Consider the following 15,468-nt stretch of genomic DNA (forward strand, 5'->3'; position numbering starts at 1 on the left):
TATGCTATTGTTCTTTTCTCGGAACATATCTGATATATTCTTGGGTTGCAAATGCCTTATATGCTAAGTTCGGAACTTGAATATTGTTTGAAAAATTCTCAGTGCTTGTAATTTCTGGGAAGGGGGAAAGGTTGCTGTCAATGTGTTATGAGATGGTGGTGTGACGGCGGTTGTGGATGCTAGATCGAAGCCAAGAAGAGAAAAAAAACCACCTGTGTGCAGGAGATCCAAGCGGTGTAGGAAGTTTGAATGGCATAGTTCTTGTTCTACTTTTAAGGTACAGTTTTACAATTTCCCTTGGGTGAGCTAGAGGTTGCAGATTGGGGTCTAAAAGCTCTTTCCAGATGGTTCTGCTCCCAATTTAAAGTTGGCAGCCATTGTAGTAATGTACTAGGGGATTCCTATCATCCTATGTAAAATCATTCTAAAGAATGTTGTCTGTACAATAATCTTCTGTAGGATTATTGCTAATCACAGGACTCTCCGAACATACTATTTTTCATTGGTAATAGATTGTTATACAATGTTTACTGGATTTCAAAATTATTAGTGTGGACAATGAGCGAGCCTTCTAGTACCGATCATGGCCAATTTTGTACTAGTTTAGCCCGTTCTATTCCCCTTTCTCTCTATTTATACCCAAGCAACTTCCTAACATTTCCTACGAGAGAAATTCTTAAGCCACAAAGAGATTCTATAAAGGTAAACTTACAAATTGATGTGGTTTGATGTGGTGTGTTAGATTGTAAAATTAATTTTATTATAAAGTAAATCAAATGTATCATATGAAGTCATGTCAGTTTATGTATTTACTTTCGTGCTTCTCTTCTCACTATTGAATTCGTAGGTATCAGATCTTCAAGATCAAACCACCCATACCTCTCCTCGGCCAACACATTCACATGTTGGTTAGTTTTTCATACTTGTCAAACATTCACAAAATTGTAATTTGTCTTATTACTTTTACTTGTCTAGCTTGTTAGTTTTCCAAAAGCTAGGTTTACATGCAGTCGACGCACTCTCTTATTTGTGGAAACAAGTCGTAAGTCTATCAATCCTCACCTTTAAATCACTGCCATCCTTGTTGATGGGGATGGATATGAGATGGACTTGAGATTGTACAGATAAGTGTTTGTGATCGATTTCGGGCGAGTTTTTGTGATTTTCTGTTGTTGGATGGGTTGACTACGTGGTGTGGTACATTATGATTTTCTGTTTTTGTCTAACTCCATCAACCTTGCTTACCAAGACTAATGATTTTTGAGTTGAAATTTGACAATTGCAGTACTTATATAATTTAGTTTCTAATGTTAGATTGTGCAAAGAACTTGAGTTTACAATAAACTTTCCATAAAATTTCCTTATATCCATGCCAACTTAACTAAATTTGTTCTTCTTATTGGTATTTTGTACCATGACCTCTTTAACAATGCATAAACAAAACGTGAAATGCCATCCGTGTGGATATGTTTGACTGAGAAGAGAATGTCAACACTTTTATCTTCATTTATTTTCCATGATTTATACTTTCAATGTAAATACAGAGTAATGGCCAAGTGTGCATATTAGCCTCCGAGCATACAAATAGCAATGTTTTCTTATATGAAATTATTAATTGCCTAACTCTATTTATATGTAACTTTGCCCTTTAAGAGACATTGTGTTATGCATTATTTAGTTAGTTTTATTTTTAGGTGTATTTCACCATTTTCTTATTTGAACATTTCGTGATTTCAGATCAACCATTTGTTTTCTTATATTCTATGTTATTTTTATTTAAGTGATAGCCTTATCTCACATCAGTTTCCTAGTTGGTTTGATTCGCATTCAAATGGATAAGAGTTGGATGCAAGTGCCAAACACATTTACGTCACGTGAATATGATGAAGGGATTAATCAACTCCACAATGTGGCCTGAGCCCATGTACCTGGAGGCACTATGTTTAGGTGTCCATATCGGAGATGTCGTAATTGCATTTTTATACTAATTAATAAAGTCGAAGATCATCTATTCATGATATGTATTAATCCAAGTTATACACGATGAATATTTCACAGGGAGGATGAATGTTGGAGTGGTAATTCGTCAGACGATGATGACGAAAGTAATGAAAGAGAGAATTATATTAATGATATGGATGAAATGATAGATGACATTCGGGCCAGATCATTTATGGAGGATTCGTGTGGGGAACAAGGTATTAGTTCAAGATCCACCGTCAGTGAAAGCCCATCCACAAATTTTGACCAATTGTTAGAGGATGCTCGACGCCCACTTTATCCGACCTGTGCAAAGTTTTCTAAGTTGTCATTTATTATTAAGCTACTTCATATCAAAACAATCGGTGGGTGGATTATCAAATCATTTAATATGATTTTACAATTGTTAAAAGATGCATTTCCAAATATTCAGTTGCCTACCTAACTAATATCATGAGGCCTGACACTTGGAGCGTAGCCAAGGTTTTAGTTATGTCAAGATACACGCATGTCCAAATGACTGCATGCTATTTTGGAAAGAAGATGCCAAAATAGAAGAGTATTCCAAATGCAACGAGTCGAGGTGGATGTAACTGGAGGAAAAAAAAGGAGGATTCCTCAAAAGTATTGCGATACTTTCCTTTGATGCCGAGGTTACAAAGGTTATTTATGTCAAAGGACACCGCAAAATCCATAAAATGACATAGAGAACAATGTGTTGATGACCATAACACTTTACGGCATCCTGTTGATTCTAAGATGTGGAGAGAATTTGATAAAGACCAAAGTTGGTTTGCAGAAGATGCTCGCAATGTCAGACTGGGCCTAGCCAGTGATGGTTTCAACCCTTTCAATAATATAAATAGACCTTGTAGCATATGACCGGTAATACTCATGACATACAACTTTCTCCCTTGGTTGTGCATGAAAGATCCGTACTTAATGATATCTCTGCTTATTCCTAACCCCAAAGCATCATAAAATGACATCGATGTTTATTTGCAACCTTTAGTTCATGATTTAAAACAGTTATGGGAGGACGGCGTAGAGACATACGATGCCTCAAAGTCAGAAAGATTTCGCTTACAAGCTGCACTATTATGGACTATTAATAATTTTTCTGCATATGCCAATCTTTTTGGGTGAAGCACAAAGGAAAAAATTACGTGTCTATTATGCAATGTCTATAGAGATTCCATGTAGTTGTATTATGGGAGAAAATATTGATATATGAGCCATCGTCGGTTCTTGCTATCTGCACACATTTGGAGAAAGAAAAAAAAAACTACCTTTAATAGAAATGAGGATCATCAATTGCCACCTATAAAACTCATGGGACATGATGTACTCCAACGACTATAGAAGGATGCTACTGTCCAGTTCGACAAAGGTTCTCGGAAGAGAAAATGCAGACCAAATAATTGAATTGGACAAAACAAATTATATTCTTTCAATTACCTTACTGTTAACGTTGCTTTTACGACATAATCTAGATGTCATGTATATTGAAAAAAAATATGCAACAACATCCTAGGTACGTTGATGAATATAGAAAGAAAAAACAAAGACACTACAAATGCACGTAGGGACTTGATGGAGCATGGATTAAGGAATAAATTACATTTAGAATCTGTTGGTAGTAGATATTCTATGACACTTGGTTCCTACATGTTGGATTTAGATCAAATGAATCATTTTTGTAAGTGGCTTGCAAATATGAAATTTCCTGTTGGTTTTGCCTCAAATATTTTTAGATGCGTTTGAGTTTGATAGAAAGATAGTAGGAATAAAAATTCATGATTGTCATGTTTTTATACGAAGATTACTTGCAATTACAATTGGTGGATTTTTGCAATCAGATATACGCCTTGCATTGAAAGAGATAAGTTCCTTTTTCAAGGCTTTGTGTGCACGAACATTGACGTTATATGTACTGAAGAGACTACAATCCGACATTGCAATCATCCTCTGCATGAAGGGAATAGGGATATTATAATGATTATCAGCATGAAGGGTTGTTTGTGTTCTCACAAAAGGTACGTCATTTGGGCTCGCCAACTTTGCATTGATTGAATAAGACTCTACTTGCAAAGGCAAAATGATATGTGCTTAATAATTATATAGAGACTGGACAATACTTGCAGTAAGTATGTTGAGTTTTCTATTAGTTGTATCTTATTAATATAGCATTAATAGCACTTTATTCTAACCCGAGTTACCATGCATATGGATCTTTCGTGAGCACTACTCCAAGATTCAAGAACATTGCATTGATAACATAAAGAGTAGACATCAAACTGAATTTTCAAGTTGGTTTCGCACACGTGTAGGTTACTTCAAAAAGTCTAAAAAACTCATTGTCAAATGAAACTAGAATATCATTTGTAATGGGTTTCTTACCCCCCTCACAGGTTCAACAATTGTGTTCAAGAAATGAGGAAGAGGTCACTGACGATATATATGCACTTACTTGTGAACCAGACCCATGTGTTGCTTCATATGATGCTTGCATCATGAATGACATCAGGTTCCACACAGAGAACCTGGAACAATATTGCCAAATCTAGAATAGTGGGGTGGTGGTTGTTAACGGTGAACATCGTTCAAAACTTGTTGATTTTTATGGTGTTTTAATTGATATATTTCAATTACGCTACATGGGATGATGTCATGTATATTTGTTCAAATGTGATATTGGTGATGGGAAAAAAGGAATATGAGTTGGTGACCATCTAATTAGTGTCAACACTTCTCGTAAATGGTATAAAGATGAGTCATTCCCCTTGCCCATCAAGCCTTTCAAGTGTTTTACCTTAAAGACAGTAGTGTATGTGGTAATTGGTTTGTGGTGCAAAAGGTGACCAATAGGAACATGTATGATGTTTCAAGCGTTTCAGTGGTGAATATTGAGGATAATGACGATGGTTTATTCGAAAATGATGCATTCCAAGAGAATGAATAATCATACATAGAGGTAGACTCCCAATATGATGATGCCAGCATGAGGAATCCCTTGCATAGGTCTAACGTTGAACTAGTTCATGTTGCTGATGTCACAATACTCTTGAACCCAATATCTAATCACGAATATTCGACCTTTGGCAAAGAGAAAGACTTCATCGATGAGAAAGAGAATGAATATAATGAAAAAGATAGTGGTAACAGTAAAGAAGACCTCCAAACTGACTTTTAAACTTTGTTCGATGATGGTATGCATCAACGCCAATTCTCTACTTATTCTTTTACGCATTTCATAGACACTTAACACAACTTGTTGTATTAGTCTTTGATAGCTATGCATCGCTATGTCATATGTAGGATCTTAAAATCAAGAGAGCTTTCAGAGGTGATATTTAGAATAAAGCCCAATAAACCCCAAGATAAATATAAATATTATGGTAATAGATCACCCACAACCTGTTAGAGTCCAAAGAGTTGTTGCATGCCTATGGTATGATTCTTGTACTTGAATTTTGTGTTATATTAATGTCTTGTGATAAATTCTTTTTATTTATTTTTCCTATAGTTTCAACCGACTTTGTGAAGCATTTCGAGAAGCGTCAGTCCCAATATTAATCAGTTCTATGATAAATAATTAGATTGGATAGATAAGAAGCCAGTTCAAGAAGCATTTCAATATGCTTAAGTTCCTCAAATCTGTGGATCAACATCATTCATAACATTTCTTCCTAAGTTTATTTCCTAACATGTTTATATTTAGCAATGAGATTACTAGTTTAGCCTATTTACATTATTGATATTGATTTTTTTCAAGGTTATACCATTACTAATATATCAATTGGTGTCTGACGGTTGGATTTTGTTTGTTTATTATGGACTAATATCTAACTAGTAGACTTTCTGGATTGACTATAACCAAACTGGATAATATACTTCCTAGGAGTAGAATGCCAACAACTTCTTTTTTAAGGGCAAGTGAACTAGCAAAGGTTGAAGATTGTTGTACTCTACGCCAGTGATTACTCAAATTTGCAATGATGGTAGTTTGTTTCAGGCGGATTTGGAAGATGTAATCATATAAATAGATGTTATATATCGTTTTATGTATGTGTAAAGTTTCGTATAAATTAGTGACCTATTGGACAAATGGAGGATGAGAAATGCGTTTACTACTAATGTTGTTGTTTGAGTTCAGTTTTAGAATAATTGGAGTAGAACCAATTGTTCTTCCAAAGACTAGCTTTTTTGAAAGAGGGTTTATGGGGATTTGAACTTATTAATTGTTTGTATACATTCCCCTATTACATGAGTTTGATGTCGAGATCTAGCTTTTTCAATTTACTCATCATTGTATACAACCCAATAGATTGTATGTTGAGCAAAGTTGGTATGAGGATTTAATCATACCAATTCAACAATGTATGATGAAAATGTGTATTTGTTGTATCAAAATTACTTGGTTCAACCACTGAAGTTTCCTGCATGAACACCACTTATGATGAACTTTCATGTTTAATAATTACTCTAACCATATTTAACTCAATTAGAATAAGCCAATTTTTTGACTTTAGGGTATGTTTGGATCATCAACTCCTCTTAATTCATCTCAACTCATCATTACAACTTTTTCAAATTTCAACACAAAATATAATAAACAATTCAATCTTTTCAAATCTCAAAATAATAATTAATAATATTAAAAAATAATATTCTAATAATATTTTATCATCTCAACTTAACTTAGTTCAACATCCAAACGCAATCTAAATATTAAAAAAAATGATCATAGTAGTTAAATTAAAAAAACTTATTTAACATGGTGAAAATAAAAGTAAAAGAAAATTAGAGAGCAAATGAAATATAATTTTAAAAAAATGTTTACAAAGATGAACAATCCCATTACATGTATTCAATTACTGTAGCGAATTGTATTTTAGATTTTGTAACAATCCGGTCCTAAGATTAGGCCGTAAGATAAGTTTTATGTATTTTTTTCTTTCTTATTATTATTATTATCATCATCATCATCATCATCATCATTATCATCATTATTATTATTTTATCAGATTTTACATTTATTAATTTTAATAATTACTATTGTAATTTTGTTTGAATTTACTAGAGTTTTATTTTATTATTAATAATTATCACTAGATTTTATTAGATTTTACGTTCCACTAGAGTTTTGGGTTGAATTTAAATCTTATTTCTTCCTATCTATACCCATAAACCTCATCTCTTGATTTTATAATCCTAACATCATACTCATCCTTATCCCCTAATTTGGTAAATCCAAATCCTAATGGGAAACCAACTTTAAAATCCTATCATCAAATATTCATTTTCCCTCTATAAAAATCCCACGAAGCCTCTGAAATAAACATATAAACCTTTAAGCTCCCGTAACAAATCCTCTACAAGCTGGCAACCCGTGAGCCTTGCTTTTCAGTAACCACCGCAGCTTCCCTCCCAGCAACCAGCAGCCATCCACATTGTCCCTTCTTTCTTCCGCACTACCATCTGTTCTCCTTGGGTAACCTTTGCCACAGATTTTATTCATGAATGGAAGTCGGCTGCTCTCAAAGTTAAGGATGCTTTTAGGTTTTCAGATTTTCACAAAATGCTTACAATTACATATTATTACAAAATTACCCTTTTAATCAATTTCTACGTAGCTCTTTACATAAAGCTTATTGAAGATTTTTTTTAAATGCTTTTACGTTTCTGCCCTTGGTATGTAAGCATGGAAAAATACTTTTTTTTTTTTTTAGTGTTTACGATGGGCATGATGACTTTTTATTGGGCTTGAATTCATTATTATGAAATTTTTATTAAGTTGGGTTTAGTCGATTTTGTTTAGCCCAAAAATCCTATTTTTACAGAAATCTTATTTTTCTTATAGAAAATTAAGGAATTTTAAACTATATTATTTATTATTAATTTTACAACTAAATTTCAATAGTAAATAGCAAATGTTTAGTCGTTTATTATTAAATACTTTAAGTCTATGGTATGAAATGTCTAATGTTGTTATAATAGATTTTAATGTATTTATGCTATTAAAGTTGCAAATTTAAAATAAAGAAATATGTTAAGATTATTAAAATGATATTAATATTTATTAGGTTTCTTGTTAAATTAAATAATTATGTTAATCATGGGAAAGTAAATCTATTTTAAGAATTGAGGTTTTATGACTTATTTAAAATAGCCCTAGTATTCTACTATATTATAATATGTTATTAGCATTTAAATAATTTTAAAATATTAAACAAAAGATTTATTTGACTATCTTTTAGATTGTGAATTCAATTAAGTAGGATATTAGTACATATTGTTCCTAAACAGATTTAGTAATAGTTAATACTGCATATAGGTGATGAGCTACAAAGTGATATTCAAGAAGAAGCGCAGTGAGGTAAATAATTTGATCACAAATTAGGATCATCATAGTTCAGCTTATAAATAAGTATTATTCAAGTTAGTTCATTTTTAGCCAATTATTTATGCACCACTCATGTCATATGCAAACATGTCATCCAGCATAGCATACGATTTTGTCATTCCGCATCATGTTTAAATTCAGAAATTATGATTATGTATGTAATATGTCATGCATCTCATGTGTATAAGACAAGTAAGCCACCTTAAATTCAAGTGCAAGATAAGACCAGATCAGTTAGTAAGATAGCCATTTAGATGTATGGTACAAATGCAGTTCAGTTTCAGGGTGGATGTGCAAGCTACGGCCTCAAGCGTGGTCCACCATAGTATGCCAGAATACTATCAAAGGCTCCTCTCGCGGCAGCGAGACGTGGGGTCAGTGCACAATCTCGTACACAGGGTTAAGTGTGTTGGTCAATCAAATAAATTAGTTAAATAAAATAAATCAGTCAGATCAGTTAGTTAATTCAATTAAATCATTCATGCATAGCATAAGGATCAATATGAACAATCATGAATTTAAACTCTCAGCATGAAAAATTTTATGAAAACCTTATGTTTATTATGTTTATGTTGTGATGGATTTCTTGCTGAGTTTTCAACTCATTTTAGTTTGTTTTTATGTTTTTAACTACCCAGGTGAGGATGATGAATACGAGCAGGCATGCCAGTAATAGAAGGAGTAGTTAATTTTAGTTTCAGACTTTCTAAAATAAAATTTACTTTTATGACATGATCAATTAGTTTATTCATTTAATGTTTTTTGGAAGATATTTTATTAGACTTTTTTCTACAAAATAAATTTCTAATTTCATTTATGAAATATGAGATCTCTTGCCGGGTTTATTTTTATGAAAAATACGTGACACTCATAGCCTACGAGAAGGGGATGTTATAGATTTCCTTTTACATAATAGGCTGTAACTCCTTTTTTTGAGCAATTATTCAAATAATTTACATGTATGGATAATACATAAGCCATTGAGAATGCTCTAAAATCTCAATTTCTTCAAAGTGTCAAGTACTGAAGTTTCTTGTGTCTTTGGTTCTTATCAGGTTTGTACACAAAATCTTACGGGAAATAAGTGAAATGACGTGAAAGTTGGCAGGCTTCCCTGTTTTACAACTGCACTTGTGCAACAGATAGCAAAAACATAAGCGCCAAAGTGAAATGTTTGAGAGCTATCATTGCTATAAAATCTAACTAGTTATTCAAAAATGGTCAGTAGAAGTGAACACAAGTGCCACACGTATGACTTGGAGATTTGTGCCTCAGCTATCCTTGCCACTACATGACAAAACACCACATACAACACACTCCACTAACTTCAAAACTGCCAAGAAATCAACTTCACTTCTATAGAAAGAAGGTATTCTTGAAGTTGGAACTCAACTACCTTCGTTAGTTTCAACCTCCGCCTGCAATAGTTCCTTCTGAGTTCAACTACCTTGTTAAAGAATTAACAAGATATTCTTCTATTTGGCAATATGGTTTTATAAAAAAAAAAAATGAAGAGGCAGAAGAAGAGCTGGACAAGCACCACGATAACTTAATATTAGACTTGCCTACCATCAAAACCAGCAACATGAACTTTGAGAGATGAACGTCAGCCATCATTTGATGACTCCACTCAACCCCCAGATGTTGAATGTGAGGCATTGTTGGGTTCCTGCAATGAGGCAGAGACGAATACAACTGGCCAATGGGAGGGTAAGTAAACTCATAAGGTCATGAAGTTTTTCATAAATGCCCATGGTATGAGATGATAAATAATCAAAACAAAATTGCACTAACATGAACAATATGGCTTGTGTTTGTGGTATAGTACTAAACACTTTTAAACATTTAAACATTATAGGGGTGTAGCCAAAGGGACTGAGTTCGAAAGGCTGAGAAAGTTAGAGAATATACCACTAGATATCAAAGATGGAAATATATGTCCATCATGCAACAACAGAACAATGTAGGCCACGAGAGTCAAATGGATCATCAAGCACTATGCAGAAATGAGGCATGCTAGCTGGAAGGCGGTTGATGTGAAGGAGAAAGAGGAACTAATTGAGCGTGTTCGAGTAAGGCTTTAGATTTTAAATGTTTCAAATATTTCCTCATGGCTTGTGATTTTCAATGCTTATATTCTTTCACAAAGTTGTTAGATTATCTTAAAAGTATGTTGTGCATAGGCTTTTTAAACTGGTACATTCATAGGCTAATTTTGAATGTGAGTGATCTTGTATGGATGAGTTGTTCAAATAACATATAAGTCTGGTGGATGGGCTTTTTAAGCTGGTTTATTCATAGGCTGACATTGTTTTGTATTTTCAATGCTTCAAATATTTATATATGGCTTCTGATCTTGAATGTTTGAATTATAGCCATAAAGACTTGTTAAATTCAAATGTAAGTATGGTGCATAGGTCTTTATCAAAAAAAAAAAAAAAAAAGGTATGGTGCATAGACTAATCTAACACTAGTACATTCATAGGTTGACTTTCTGTTGGATTGGACCAAGAAAAATCATCGTCAAATAGTGACAAATCAGCTATGTCGTGCATATAATATGTACTTTCATTACTTGCTGCACCTTAAATACAAAGAATCAGCTATGAGGAAGCACTGTCTAATGGAGGTTCGATGGTAGAGAAGCTGATATGGGAGTGGTTATGCAATTGATGGGTGAGTGCACCATTCAAGATAATTGTTATTGAACAAACTAATCAAAGAGGATGAAATGAATTTAATTAATGTATTACAACCTATTGAAACTTATTTTTTGAGGCATGTTAGTTATACTTAGAGATATTAGTTTTTTGACAGCTTTGTTAAAACACTTTATACTCTAACAACACCTACTTAATCTAACAATAACCTCTCCCCCAGAAGAAAAAAATTATGATTCAAGAGTGGTTAATGTATGCTGTATTGTAGAAAATGTCCAACCAAAACAGAGATAATAGGTGTTAACATAAGGTCAACTACACAAGCAGAATGACGTCGTTTATTGTATTAATGTAACAAAAGGTGAAGTTAAGAGCAGTGGCTAACTTTTGTTATAATCTTCTAAAGTTATTTTCAAGGATGTGCCAATACTAATGTTTGCGTATCTCACATTGTGTAGAAGGACAAGAATCTAATTTCTTTTTTCTAAAGATATGCATTAGTCAAAGAAGAAGGGAAGATTCAACACACCCACTACAGAAGAGAATTATGTGAGCACAACTTTTAGTAGAGTTAAGCATAAATATTAACAAAGTGCAAACAGTAGTTGGATACTCATGGACATGTGATCTTCTTAGTGCAAATACTTAATGCTAGTTAATAGTAAAAAAAATTCTACGCTTCAGCCATATGCTATTTTTGCCTATATATATATATTGAGTCAATGGACAATGGTGGTCTTAACTCGTAATAATTCTATTTTTCCTTTAGAGTGTGTTAATATATATATATATGTATGTATGTATGTATATATTTATATACATAGTGGAATTTACACTGGAGAGCCGAAATCAATCTCATAAAGTCATCACAAATGGTCAATAATTTACCATGATTTGGGATATTTACAAAATATATTCTGGAAGTATTACAAGATATATATTTAGCAGAAATCCATAAACTAAATATGATTAGAAAGATCCAAGCCTCTCTTTCCATAACAATGAATTTAAAAAATTATCTTGCCTTGGTATTCTCCCATGGCATGCATGTCTTTTCAATTTCTTATTTTTTTTAAGTGTTTTTCATAACTGTGAATTAATATTCTATGCTTGGAGTTAATAGCATCAAAATCATGAATAAAAAAATGCATTGAGAACTATCATTTTGAAGATAAGTGTTACAACCACAAAAAATCTAATGAAAGCAAACTCACAAATTTACATATTTTCATATGATACGTCATTAGATTTATTTTATAAAAAAAAAAAAAAAAAATTATAATCTGACGTAACATATCAAGTGATCACGTCAATTAGTGAATTTATTTTTATGAAATTTCTTTATAACTACAGTAATTCTCTATTTTGAAATAAAATCAACCTTTAACCTTTTGAGAAAAAAATAATTTTTATTGGATGGTACTGATATTTCATGTTTTATATTTTGTTCATTTAATAATTTGAATGGTGTTCCTCGCCTACATTTCGGATGCGTTTGGTTACCAAACTCATCTCAACTCATCATTACAACTTTTTCAAATCTCAATACAAAATATAATAAACAATTCAACTTTTTCAAATTTTAAAATAATAATAATATTAAAAAAATAATATTTTAACAATATTTTATCATCATAACTCAACTCAACTCAACTCACTTCAACATCCACACACACTCATGTTACGCCTTTCAAGGCTCTTTATCATACCATCAAGAGTTGTCTTCTTCTCCCACCACTTGTTTGTTCGTCATTGTTATTTGAGCGACATCTTTTTGGACAACATCTCTTTACTATTATCCTCAATTCCCATTGTCGCCATCTTGCTCGAGTTTTGGTCTACAACGTTAGTTTTGCCAAACCTTGCCCCGCCAACAACAATTACGACTTTTTGAGGTTGCATTAGGGGTCGTAAAAAGTGCCTAAATAGTCTAAAAACTCTTTTAAGGATAAAATTATATTATAGCACTTTTTAATCTGAAAATTTTAAAAAGTACGTTTTAGAAAAATCAACATTTTGATGTTTTTATTCAAACATGCTTTTTTGATAATGCAAAACATAGTTCGAATTTAAATAAGGTTGTTAATGGGCAAAAATACTCATATAAATTTCACATAATTACAACTTTGCCCTTTACCCTATGAATATTGTGTGTAATATATTGCTATTTCACTTATGCATCATTAAGGAGATATTTTTCGTTATACTTACTGAAAATGATATTAGATTATTTTTGTTGTTATTTGATTATAAGATTTTATTTCTATTAAAAATATGGTCATAATTTTTTAAAAATGAAATGACCTTTTATGTCATTTCTACTTCAAAAAGTACTTTTTTTATATTGTTTTCAAACAAATGTAATATGTTTGAAAGTGTTTTAAATATATGATTACCAAACAATAAATAACTTTTTAATAGTCATTTAGGGCCTGTTTGGGGTTGCGGTAGGAGTATTAAAAAATGCTTAAATAGTTTTAAAAGCTCTTTAATAAAAAAAAATTAGGTTGTTTGGGTATTGTATATTAAAACACTTTTAATCTCAAATAAGCTAAAAATTACGTTTGAGGAAAAACTACGTTTGGTAACCATATGTCTAAGGCACTTCCAAACATGTTACATTCGTTTGGAAACAAGATAAAAATAAAAATAAAAAAGTATTTTTTGAGGTAAAAATGACATAAAATGCCATTTGAAAGTTGGAGTGTCGTGCTTGTGATAAGACCCCAAAGGGTAAAATTGTAATTATGTTAAAGTTGTATGGGTATTTTTCATTAATTGTCTTTTTTAAAATTAGAACTATGTTCCACATTATCCAGAAAAGTAAATTTAAAGAAAAACATTAAACGTATATTTTAGCTTATTTGAGTCTAAAAATACTTTAATATGTAATATCCAAATAACCTAATTTTATTGTTAAAGAGCTTTTAAGGTTATTTAAATACTTTTTAGGACCCCTTAAGCAACCTCAAACGGGGTCTTAGGTCATGTTTGGGAAGTGAGATGACTTGAGCACATCTCACCTCATTTCAAAACTTCTCATAATGTCATTTTCAAATATCATTCAAATATAAAATAATTTTTAATTTCAAATTTTCAACTTTTTCATCTAATGATTACTTAATTATTACAACTTTTTCAAACTTTTAAACAAAACATAAAAATAATGCAATTTTTTCAAATTTCAAAACAAAAAATATTAAAAAATTATATTCAAACAATTTTTAACGTTATAATATTTTTATTCAACTTTTTCTCCACTATTTTTCTAAATTCAATAAAATATCTTAACTCAAATTATTTTATTACAATTCATAATCTATTTCATTACTATTTACGGATCCATAAATAGTAATGAAATAGATGATTCGTAAATAGTAATGAAATGAATTATGAATAGTACCAAATTATCCAAGCATGCTATATAATTATTTCATTATTAATTATTAATGTAGACCATGCATATAATTATTTTGTTAGAAAAAGAAAACCGGCCCTTATCTATCATTGGCCATTGCAATTACATAATATCCCCATATCGAGAACTATATTAAAATTGTTTAAGTAATTGTATGACTCCTTATATTATATATATATATAGTAGAATAAATATTATGAAAAATAAAGAATAATCTTAATTATGCCAATACTAATATGCCCCTCAAAAGTGAATTCCTGGATCCGCCACTATATACTAGCTAGTTGGGTGATCTTTTAGATTATGATATTTCCTGCATATCTTATCTTATAGTGGCCATGTTATTCCTTTAGGTGGGGAACTTATCTTATATCGATCCCTTATTGAGTATATACCTCTGTTACTTCCTTGGTCACTAAAAAAAGCCGGTATTAGAACCTTTGTTGCCATTCTACACGTGAAGAAACTAGAAAGTCTGTTTGACTGAGAGAGAGAGAGAGAGAGAGAGAAACCATGTAGATATTTAGCCTAATCTTTCGTGACATGTTAGATATGTATAATGTCTCTTGTTAGAGGATGATTACAGAAAAAGCATATAAATATACAAATTGTATATAAAGTCCCAATCTTGGGGTATCAGTACTTGTCACTTCCTACTCATGGATCACTAGTCTTGTTGATGGCGACAGGGCAAACATGCCTAGCTTGCATCTGCATCTTATTCAAGCATATATCATGCGGTCGGGTTTTAGTTGCATGCAGTGGATGACTATATTATATACTGCAGTAAAGGGCTACTTTAAGCATGTCTGATCCCGACATAGTTACAGCCATGCGGTAGTCGAGAGTATAATTCATGCATGTCCACTTCTAGCTACTTCCTTCTTTGGTTCTTTAATTGGCAGGATACAGTGCATTCAGTATTGTGGGTCTCATGAATTCACCATAAAATGAAAAGGTCAACCAGATGCATGTGATCAATTGTGTGTGTGTGTGGATATATA

The sequence above is a fragment of the Juglans microcarpa x Juglans regia genome, chromosome 8S (assembly GCF_004785595.1).
Source record: "Juglans microcarpa x Juglans regia isolate MS1-56 chromosome 8S, Jm3101_v1.0, whole genome shotgun sequence".
In the NCBI taxonomy this organism is placed as follows: domain Eukaryota; kingdom Viridiplantae; phylum Streptophyta; class Magnoliopsida; order Fagales; family Juglandaceae; genus Juglans; species Juglans microcarpa x Juglans regia.